Genomic DNA, 12,138 nt, shown 5'->3' with positions numbered 1-12,138 from the left:
CCTGTCAGAGCACTCCGCATCGCTGTGGTCACAGGGGCCATCCTGACGGTTCAGCTCAGCACAACTTCTGCATAGAGTAAATACTAGGCGCCCTTTGCCGGATCTGTAAGGAAGCACAAGGAAAAACAGGCTGCGGGGAGGATACAACCTTAATGAGCCCGAAATAAGATTGCAGCGGCTGGAAATCTCTGAATATGATCTCCGGGTGTCCCAGAGGATAAGGACACGTGTAGTTGACGTAAGGATACAGGCATGTAAAATCAATGTATCTCATGACCTTATCTTCTCCTGCAGAGTATCTCAGCGTGACGGGGCATGTGCGCCCCCCGTACAGAGCATCACGTGGGGCTAAAGGCTCAGGGGCCTTGTAGGCTTTCAGGAACGCTTTCACACCCTGGTGCGACTTTTTAAGTAAATCCCCAGTTCTGCTCCTTCATGATAATAACACGGAGCCCGTACTCTGACCTCAACTTTGTCAATCTCTCCTGTGTCTCGACGTGCATTCTTTCAAAAGTCTTCCCGGTTAAGGCATGAACGCGGGTGCCTGAGAAACACTCCAAGCAACCGTGGTAGAAGCAGCCCAGAAATTCATACGTGGCCTTCACTCCGCCTGACTCACAATAGCCGTCCACCCGCAAGTGTCCAAAGCTCCAGTCACCTCTATTTAGAGTGTGCTGGATAAACACACTGTCTCTGAACATCACCCATTATAACCATTGCACGCACGCGTCTGAAAAGCACTTGCACCTATACTTGTAGTCGTACAGACAGGGAATGGCAAGAGTGTGTTCTTTAAGAAAACATGTTATGAAAACAAACATACACGCGGAGGCAATGGTTGCGCTCTTGAAGGGGTCGAGAGCTGTCTCTTTCACAAAACACTCTGCAAAGCACGCTTTTATGAGAATCTCTGTTTCATTTTGGCAGTAGTGCTTTGCCTCTGCTTTAAAATTAAACATCCCGCTGGAAACTAGGGTGTACCATGCCATCAAATCCTCGCGTTTCTTTGGAGTCATTTGCTGACAATCATAATATTCAGGAGGTGGGTATGGTCCAACATAATTCAGATTCTCCTTAAAGCTGAACTTGTGAGGGAAGTGACCGTTTTCAGCATCCTCAAAGCCCAGAGATTTTGACAGGAAGGCCAGGGGAAAGGTAAAAAGCTCATTGAATCTATAAAGGGCACTTGCTATTCTCATCAGGATACGTCTCAAAGTCATGGAACAACAACTTCTTATTTGGAATAACATCTGGTGTGGTTTCAGGAGTCGGCAGACTTTGTATGTAGCACTGGTGAGGCTCTGTCGTCCCTGCATAGGTGACCCCGCCACAGCAATTAACGTCTGGGCATTTGTGCGTCTTTGGTATTTTAATCAGGGAGACGTAATACAAGAGGCCGCAGAGGTGACATTTCTTGTGAATGTCACAAATGCTTGTGTGCTTCTGAGCCACGGGGCACCACACCCTCTCCCTGTGTTTTGCAAGACAATAGGCCGAGGCACACCAACGGTTGCAATATTCACACACTACGCCCCCACCGGCTGCCTGTGAACTCAGACGGCTAAATACACTCAGGAATGTGTCGCCCCGGCGATACAGAGAGCACAGGATCACAGGATATACCTCACGCCCTCGCGGAGTATGGACTGGAAACCCCAAGGTCAAAGTGGGAAACACCTCCCAAGGTGGTAGAGAACGAGCGAGCCAAGATCCTGTGGGACTTCCAGATCCAGACTGACAGAATGGTAATGGCGAACCAACCAGACATTGTGGTGGTGGATAAAGAGCAGAGGAAAGCCGTAGTGGTGGATGTGGCAATACCAAGCGATGGCAACATCAGGAAAAAGGAACATGAGAAACTAGAGAAATACCAAGGGCTCAGAGAAGAACTGGAGAAGGCTTGGAAGGTGAAGGCCACAGTGGTGCCTGTGGTGATCGGAGCACTAGGGGCTGTGACCCCCAAACTGGCTCCCTGGCCTCTGGTAGAGGACCCGAGCTTGGAAAGTGGATGAGACCACCCGCGGAGGGTGAGAATAGAGTGTGTGTGTGTGTGTATATATATATATATATATATATATATATATATATATATATATATATATATATATATATATATATATATATATATATGTATATATATATATATTATACACAACACACACATGACTTTTGGAGTCAAAAGTGTAGGTGCACTTTGACATACTTTGTCATAGCAAGTTCAAGGGTGAGACGATCAAGTGACTTTCGACCAAGAGCTGTTGAAACCTGAGTTGATCGAAGGTTGTCTTTAATACTCCCTCATAAGAAACCCTTATTAAAAGAATTAAAGTATTATTAAGGATACAGAATTAGAGTAATTTAATGTTGAAATGTAGAATTATTCACCTATAACTACTTTCATTGACCTTAACACAGATATTGAAATAATGCTTTGTAAAAAAATAGATATGACTGTATATCACCAATGCCACCTCTATAACATAATTTAATGGTTTAATAATTAATAAATATTAAAATTTTATATTATTATTATTATTATTATTATTTATTTATTTATTTTTTATTAGAGGGTGTTCTGTGGTGCCGGTGTGACACTAATTGTTGAACACACACCGAGTAAACCATACTCAAGCCAGTCATGTTTATTGCACAGCTGGCTACATACTTAGCCTAACACAATGCATTCCTCTACCGGAAGCTTAACAGTTAACACAATAAAAGTCTTTATAGCTTTAACAACAGCATCATTCTTTTCTCCCTCCTTTCACCAATCCTGAGCCTGACCCGTGATTTGCCTTTTTATGTCTTATCCTTCTGTTTGTTCCAAACATAAGCATTATGCTGACATCTAGCAAGTCACAATCCCGAAATATGATTTCAAGCCCAGCATAAATAAAAGAAGGCTTACAGACTGCCAGAAGTAGAGTGTTGGAGAAAATATATTTTCATATATATTTAATCTCATTTATCTTTGGTGTTTATTCTATATCATTTAACCCATATAATCATTTATCCATTTCATTTATATTCATTTCATTTATATTCATTTATCTTTTTATGTATTATTTGCCTTTTTTATATTTTCCATTTATGGTTTGCATTTGCTGTGCCTTATAACCCCATTGACAGGTGCACAGACTTCTAACCACAGGTTTTCAAGTATTGTCATATACGAAGAACAATTTTGTCACATTTGCCATTTGCTCTGTGCTCCTACGCAGGCGTAGGGGTTCAAAACCACAAGAGGGGTTGGAGGAGTACTGCTATGCCTAATGTGTGTGTTTCTGCATGTTCAGCAATGATGTGATGATGTGATGATGGAGGCGTGTACAAGCTTCAATAAAATGTTGTGCTTTGGGGAAGTTCGTTGGAGTTGGTTGGTCTCTAAGTGAAGCGCTTACAACGCTAAGATCTCAGGCGAACTCCCCTTGGCCAAGTAAAATCTCTGGTTGGCTCTCAGTGTGCTATATTGTTCTCGTCTCTGTGTGTATCAGTGCTGTTGTGGTATTTTCAGACCCAACATAATTTGGTCCTTCGAGCCGGATCTCAACAGTCCACGTCGTGGGAGGAAGGTGACGGAACACCGAAGTCTGACGTCAGCCGGACAACTACTCGTCCGACACAAAATCCTGGGGCGTGAATTCGTCGCTGGGTCGGTGGCATAGATCCTGATCTTCCCTCCAGCGGCGTTGATGACGAGTTCCAGGAGACGAGCAATACAGCACCAATAAGTGAGTGTCCGTAATGCCATGAATGGGGTTGACTGGGCCCGGAATGCCAGGATAAATAACTAAAGGTTGACTAAGTGTCGTAATTCCAGAGTCGTGTTGGATCGACTGGGTTGACTGGAGCCGTAATTCCAGAGTCGTGTTGGATCGACTAATCTAGAGTCGTGTTGGATCGACTGGGTTGACTGGAGCCGTAATTCCAGCGTAATTGTTAAGACGTTAACAAAACATGTGAATGATTGTATGAATGGGTCTATGTAGAGTGGAAACCTAACGGTGCTAACGCAAACTCTACGCTTGACCATTGTCCCTAAGCGCATTTAACTCCTTAGTGGGAGTCGCAGGGATTGTCCTGTTTGTCTTGTTTGTTTGACGTGGGTTTGGATCAAAGTTGAGAGGTTGGTTTGTTGGGACAGCTACATCCGCAGAAAACTAGTTTCTGTAGAAGCCTGGTGTAGTCGATGATCCCTGCAGACATTGTGACCGATCGTTGATCCTGACCAGAAAGAGTTTACACTTGAATAACAAAAAAGATTGTTCAGAATGGGTAACGGGAAAAGCAAACCTGCCACCATGGAGGGTGACTCCAAGTACATGGAGAAATTTTCACCTGGCAGTACTAGATTTTTGAAACTGTGGGAAAAGAAGTACGGGTTTGAGGGGAAACTGATTTGCGGTCCGTGTGAGAAACTAGTTGAGAGATTAAAGGTTGAAACTCTTAACACTCGCAGAGCCCAAAACAAAGAAAAACACCTGCAATTGTTGGAGGCTGTGAACTGGCGAGAGCAAGCGTTTAAGCGGAGACAGGATATTCAGAAAAAATTAGAGATGAAGCGTGAACGGCTTGCCCTAGAGGCAGCTGTTGTGGTGAAGCCAGACGAGGAAACCGTCTGTGCTAGTGAAGGTGCGAGAATTAGCGAAGAGAGAAGACAGAGATCAGATCGGAAATCTGAAATTGAAGAAAAAGTGCTCGAATGCCAGAGAGCAGTAGAAAAACTGGACATTAATGAACGTGCAGCTGCTAGAGCTGACCCCATAGCCAAACATACCAGAACAGCTCACAAAGGTGAACTTCACTCCTTACTGTTAGGAGAACCAACACATTATCCTGATCTGAAACCCCTCAAACAACAATATAACATAGTTGACAGGAATTATGATTGTCCTGCTCCCAATCCACCCATCCCAGGGGGAGCAAACGGAGAATTCTACCCCCTCGTAGAGGTTGCAAATCCGCATTTTGGGGCAACGACAGCCTCAGGTGCTTATGATGACAGAGAGACAATCTATGTCTTCCGGCCCTGGGATGAAGCAGACTGCACCGAAGCGTGCAAAAGCTTAGGTGATCCAAAATTAGATGTAGATGCCTGGGTTGATAAACATCGCCAGTTGATTGATTCGTTTGGACTCAATGGCTGGGAAGTTGATCAAACTTTCAGAAAGTCTCTGACCTTCAATTGGGGCAGAGTGAAGGGTGACTTTACTGGAAAAGATGTACGTGACACAAATCTTCCAGCTAAAAGCAGTGCATTGAAACACCAAGTAGAGATGGTGCATGAAAACATGAAAAAGCTGTGGAAAAAAAAAACCCCGACTATGTTAAAATTGCGCAATGCAGACAAAAAGAAGGTGAAGACGTGTTTGAGTACAGAGCTAGAGGAAGTGTTTCGAAACCACAGCGGGTTAACCGAGGACACCGCTGATGACTCACCCTATCAGCAGCAGCTAAAACAAGCGCTGATGGGGGGTTTTCACCACACCATAGCTGATTTCAGCTATTTCAGATACAGTTATTGTCCCCACTTCCAAAGGTATGGTTGCTATAGGCAAAGGTGAAGAAATACTGACCCTACCGTTACATAGCATTGAAGAACCACATTACTACTGGACATTAGATCTACCAAGTCCAGACCCCACACACGCTTCTGAACAGTTATTGTCCCTAGCTATTGAGTGTCAGAAGGGACCCTTTACACCTCAGTCTTTAGAAAAGTTTCACATTACCTTGAGATACAAACATTCACCAGGGCCAGATTTTGTTTATGACAGCCAGGTTTTTAATTTGGGCCCCCAGAGCGTGACTCTAAATGCCATGTACACTGACAAAAAGGGCATGACAGGGTGTGCAGTTCAGCTCAGCGAGCAAGCACTTGAACTTTTCCAAGTGCAGGGTTCTACCCCTCATGTGTCAGTAACCAAAGCTCCACTGCAGAAGTGGAATGACATCGGGGACTTCGTCTTTAACGCAGCACAAATCCCCTGTTGGAAGGACATCGGGGATGGTTGGCTGATTGACGAATCGACACGCTCCATCTATATGAGACCTTTAGGATGGGAGGTAACTACCTCTCCCCGTGTCTATTTGGATGTCCCACATGAGGCGGGAGAATGACTTGCTTCGTGCACACTGCCCGATCCCCTTTTATCACAGGTTCCAGATTCTTTTTGGTCGAAAGGGAAAGCAGATGTAGGGTTAATGACCACTGCTACACCAGTGGTGATTAAAGCTAAAACTGATTACCGTCCCCGCATACGTCAATATCCATTGAAACCAGATGCATTAACCGGTATAAAACCAGTCATTGATGATATGATAAAAGCAGGCATTATTATAGAATCCCCAGATGCTCAGTGTAACACTCCGATTTTTCCTGTTAAGAAAGCAAAATCAGGGGCATGGAGAATGGTTCAAGATCTAAGAGCAGTAAACCAAGCAGTTGAGAGCCGTGCTCCGTGTGTGCCCGATCCCCACACATTACTTAACCAGCTAAAACCAGATAAGCAATGGTTTACAGTTGTGGATCTGAGCAATGCATTCTTTTCCATACCATTAGCTAAAGAATCACAGGGATGGTTTGGGTTCACTTATCAGGGAAAGAAATACACCTACACCAGGTTACCACAGGGATATTGTGACAGCCCAACCATCTTTTCTACAGAAATACAGAATTGTCTTTCAGACTTTGAAATGCCAGGCCATAGTCAGTTGTTAGTTTACATGGATGACATTTTAATTGCTTCTGATACTAAGCAAAACAACGAGATTGCTGCACTTGCATTATTCCGTCATTTAGCAAAGACGGGAAACAAAGCTTCGCTTTCAAAGTTGCAGTGGGTCAAACAGACAGTGACCTTTTTAGGACATGAACTGTCACCTTGCGGTCGCAGATTGACGGTCGACAGAAAAGCGTCTATTTTAAATGCTCCTAAACCGCAAACGAAACAGCAGATGATGCAGTTTCTAGGGTGATGCAACTACTGCAGACTATGGTTGCCGAGCTATGCACAAATAACACAACCGTTGTTAGATGTGATCTACTCCCAACCCATGTCCATGAAGCAGAATATAGAGTGGACTTCAGAAGCTGAAGAAGCTTTCACTTCACTGAAACAAGCTCTTACTGGTGCTACAGTATTGAGTTTACCAGACTATTCAAAACCGTTTGTTCAAACAGTTGATTGTAAAGGCCATTTCATGACTTCTATGTTGGCCCAACAAACAGGAGGCCGCTACAAGCCTGTAGCTTATTATTCCAAGCGTTTAGACACTGTTGCATGCGCTTTACCATCCTGTGTACGAGCAGTGTGTGCAGCTGCCCTTGCAGTGCACTGCTCAGCGGAAGTGGTGTTGTTTCACACCCTCGAGCTGCTAGTACCACCACGCTGTAGACATGCTGTTGACGCAGACCAAGATGTCCTTCCTGTCACCTGCACGACACCTTTCAAATTTGGTAACACTTATGTCACAGGCGAATATCACCATCAAGCGGTGTAACACGCTAAACCCTTCTACACTAATTCCAACACAAGAGGAAGGGGAACAACACATGCAGATTTGTTGAAAGACTTGCTACAAGCCGTGTTATTACCTAAGTCTATTGCTGTGTGCAAATGCGCTGCACACACCAAACGGAAAGACCCTGTTTCACAGGGCAATGCTTTTGCTGACAAAATAGCTAAAGAGGCTGCGGAAGGCAAACATGGTGTTTTGACCTTAACGGCTATTTCACAAAGTCCTAAAGAACCTTTAGACATATTAAGGATATGCAATGCCAATCACCGACTTCTGAACAGAAACGATGGATTAAGCTGGGCGCAGCTTTAATTGATGGAATTTACAAAGTAAATTCCAAACCGGTTTTACCACGAAACCTGTTCCACACCGTTGCCGTGCTGAGCCATGGGCCTTGCCACGTCTCCACAGGGGGAATGATGAGAACGGTGGAACAGCACTTTTTCACACATGGGTTTAATTCCTATGCCAAACAGTTTTGCAGAGCATGTTTAACATGTTGTAAACATAATGCACAAGGGACAGTTGACAGTTGCTAAAGCATTGTGCAAAATCATTATTCCTGTACATGGCATTCCACAGGTCATCTACAGTGATAATGGGCCACACTTCGTGAACGAAGTGATAAGACAAGTGGCCACCCACTTAGGCATCACGTTGAAAAATCACTGTTCTTACCACCCACAGAGTGCAGGGCTGGTAGAACGCACAAATGGTACAGTTAAACTGAGACTGAAGAAAACTATGGAATAGACTGGGAGGTCCTGGCCAGAGTGTCTGGACCTAGTAAAAATGTACATGAGAATCACTCCAACAGGGAATGGTTTAACACCTTTTGAGATCATTTATGGTAGACCGTTTGTGTTACCTATAATGACTGATGTCAAAGAAAAGAAGGAGAGCCAGACACTAGCAGAGTGGATGGCTAACCTGTTGAAGGAAAAGAGATTGTGAATGCAAATAAGCTGCCAGACGCTGCTTTGTCTCAGCAGGAGGAGAAGATCGAGCCAGGTGACCAGATCCTCATCAAGGCCATCAAACGAAAGACGTGGTCAAGTCCGCGGTGGGAGGGGCCATACACTGTGGTACTCACTACACCGACGGCTGTAAAGATCGAGGAGAGAGCTACGTGGATCCATCAAAACCACTGCAAGAGGGTGATTCCCCTGGTTGGCACTGAGTAGGGGTGGAAGTCGACCGGTATCAAAACCTTTGGTCGCCGAAGAAACCAACTGATCCCCGCTCCCAGCTATGGCACCAGTGGGTAAGCTCCGGGTAGTGGTCTGTGTCACAATCTTCATGATTGGTTTGTTTGCTCTCAATGTACTGTGGGATGGCCAGATGCTGAATCTGTTTAGAGTGAAGAAATGGACTGGTACACCAGTGGACGACTGGAACTGGAAGAACTTGGACCCCAACCACAAGCACCCGTTCGAGACAACATGTGGTATCGTTATGTCAAGGTGTTAGCTAAAGCATACATAAATCGAATTGTTTTGTGTGCTCTCACATGCCGCATTCATCTTCTCACCTGACACTCTATGCTACACCCATGCCTTACCATGAAAGGTTTTACAAAAGGTCTTATAAAGTTGATACAATGTTTTGACGTTCACATTGAAAAGTGATTCAGCGAGATGTGATACTAATGTTTAATTGTCCTTGTAATGACAAACAGGGGGGAATGTTGGAGAAAATATATTTTCATATATATTTAATCTCATTTATCTTTGGTGTTTATTCTATATCATTTAATCCATATAATCATTTATCCATTTCATTTATATTCATTTCATTTATATTCATTTATCTTTTTATGTATTATTTGCCTTTTTTATATTTTCCATTTATGGTTTGCATTTGCTGTGCCTTATAACCCCATTGACAGGTGCACAGACTTCTAACCACAGGTTTTCAAGTATTGTCATATACGAAGAACAATTTTGTCACATTTGCCATTTGCTCTGTGCTCCTACGCAGGCGTAGGGGTTCAAAACCACAAGAGGGGTTGGAGGAGTACTGCTATGCCTAATGTGTGTTTCTGCATGTTCAGCAATGATGTGATGATGTGATGATGGAGGCGTGTACAAGCTTCAATAAAATGTTGTGCTTTGGGGAAGTTCGTTGGAGTTGGTTGGTCTCTGAGTGAAGCGCTTACAACGCTAAGATCTCAGGCGAACTCCCCTTGGCCAAGTAAAATCTCTGGTTGGCTCTCAGTGTGCTATATTGTTCTCGTCTCTGTGTGTATCAGTGCTGTTGTGGTATTTTCAGACCCAACATAGAGGGGGATCATAGAAAGCCAGTAATACTATAAATGATGGCATGCATATCAATGCTGCCCCAGCAAAGTGAACTCCTAATTACCAGACCAAGTTTTAATTAGGATGACAACAGAGTAATTATTGTCTCTGACAGGGATGATTGAGTCAGGGAGTCCGTGTTCTGATTAGGGCACTCATTGGGATGCTTCCTGTCCTATAGGGAGACAATAATGACATGACCTCTTTTTGACCTCAGTTGGGTAGCACATGAAGGGACATCTTTAAATACTTCTTATTTATTTTTCTTATATTAAAAGTAATTCATGCAACCACTCAACAGGAATAACAACTGCTTTTAGTTTTACTGTGTGGTGTGGCTGCATATAAAAGATGATGCATGATGACGGTTTTCGCTAATTTCAGTCGACTGTCAGTCACCCTTCTGATGCTGATCACAGACTTATCACACCCTCATCAGCCGACTGTCAGGAGCCCCCCCTCCTTGGTCTGTCTGGGGAAGGTGTTAAAAATGTTTATGAGGCCACCCCCATTTTAGCACCAAAGACGCAATTCCAGGGTAAAACCAAAAGGTGGAGCTTTAGTATCTGACCTGTAGAGTTAGGGTCAAACAGCAAGTAAAGGCACAGTTCTGAAAACAGGACATAGATCTGATATTGTCAGTTCTACACTGTTTGCTAGGGCAGACAGACAAACAGACAGATAGACAGACAATAGTCTGTCTATCAGCACCTGTCTGTTACTGGCTGTATTAGGTTCTTCACAAAAGTACCTAATGAAATTATTAAATTCTCATTCTATATATTATTCATATTCACTTGAATGTAGTGTGTGTCAGTCTGCCTGCTTCATGAGCTGTTTTAAATTGAAAAAAGAACATTTCAATGTTCTAATCAAGCTTAGATGAACATAACAATAAAGAGCCTCTTTTCAGACAGAACGACCAATCCACAGCACTACTTAGACTGGTTTCACACCATCCCCTTCTCCCCAAAGCACCAGAGTCCTGCAGTGCTGTTACCTGGTGTGATGTAACTAGATACATTTGTGAACTACTTCATCCATCCATCACTTAAGAGCCTAGTGGTTAAAGCACACAACTTCTCACCCACAGTTTTTAAATAAACTGTTTTTGTTAGTTGGTGGTTTAAAATAAGAAACTTTTATATCCTAGAGCCATAGACTTAACATTTTCTTTTTAACAAGTTTTATTTACAGATTTTATAAACCATCCATCCATCCATTTTCATCCGCTTATCCGGGGCCGGGTCGCGGGGGCAGCAGTCTAAGCAGAGAGTTCCAGACTTCCCTCTCCCCGGACACTTCCTCCAGCTCTTCCGGTGGGACCCCAAGACGTTCCCAGGCCAGCCGAGAGACGTAGTCTCTCCAGCGAGTCCTAGGTCTTCCTCGGGGCCTCCTACCGGTGGGACATGCCCGGAACACCTCCCAGGGAGGGCGTCCAGGAGGCATCTGAACTAGATGCCCGAGCCACCTCAGCTGGCTCCTCTCGATGTGGAGGAGCAGCGACTCTACTCCGAGCTCCGTAGGGAGCGCCCAGCCACCCTGCGGAGGAAGCTAATTTCAGCCGCTTGTATCCGTGACCTTGCCCTTTCGGTCATGACCCAAAGCTCATGACCATAGGTGAGGGTAGGAACGTACATTGACCGGTAAATTCAGAGCTTTGCCTTTCGGCTCAGCTCCCTCTTCACCACGACGGACCGAGACACCGACCGCATTACTGCAGCCGCCGCACCGATCCGTCTGTCAAACTCACGCTCCTTCCTTCCCTCACTCGTGAACAAGACCCCAAGATACTTAAACTCCTCCACTTGAGGCAGGAACTCTTCTCCAACCTGGAGAGAGCAAACCACCTTTTTCCGGTCGAGAACCATGGCCTCAGATTTGGAGGAACTGATTCTCATCCCAGCCGCTTCACACTCAGCTGCAAACCGCACCAGCGCACGCTGGAGGTCCTGGCCTGACGGAGCCAACAGGACAACATCATCTGCAAAAAGCAGAGATGCTATCCTGTGGTCCCCAAATCAGACCCCTCCGGCCCCTGGCTGCGCCTAGAAATTCTGTCCATAAAAATAATGAACAGAACCGGTGACAAAGGGCAGCCCTGCCAAAGTCCAACATGCACCGGGAACAGGTCTGACTTATTGCTGGCAATGCGAACCAAGCTCCTGCTCCGGTTGTACAAAGACCAAACAGCCCTTAGCAAAGGGCCCTGGACTCCATACTCCCGGAGCACCCCCCATAGGATGTCACGAAGGACGCGGTCGAATGCCTTCTCCAGATCCACAAAGCACATGTAGACTGGTTGGGCAAACTCCCA

General features: G+C 44.8%; 1 long non-coding RNA gene across 2 annotated transcripts; it reads left to right on the top strand.

The window, feature by feature from the left end:
* The first annotated feature begins 2,136 nt into the window (after nt 1–2,136).
* On the top strand, nt 2,137–9,724 carry LOC129603126 (uncharacterized). 2 transcript variants are annotated; one of them, XR_008692779.1, is made up of 2 exons: nt 2,137–3,731; nt 8,514–9,724. It is a non-coding gene; the product is annotated as an uncharacterized LOC129603126 (long non-coding RNA). The 2 variants fall into 2 exon arrangements; XR_008692780.1 differs by having other exon boundaries at nt 8,511–9,724.
* Nucleotides 9,725–12,138: the final 2,414 nt, after the last annotated feature.

The sequence above is a fragment of the Betta splendens genome, chromosome 16, assembly GCF_900634795.4.
Source record: "Betta splendens chromosome 16, fBetSpl5.4, whole genome shotgun sequence".
In the NCBI taxonomy this organism is placed as follows: domain Eukaryota; kingdom Metazoa; phylum Chordata; class Actinopteri; order Anabantiformes; family Osphronemidae; genus Betta; species Betta splendens.
The sequence above is the reverse complement of the archived record's forward strand: the minus strand, read 5'-3'. Positions and strand labels throughout refer to the sequence as shown.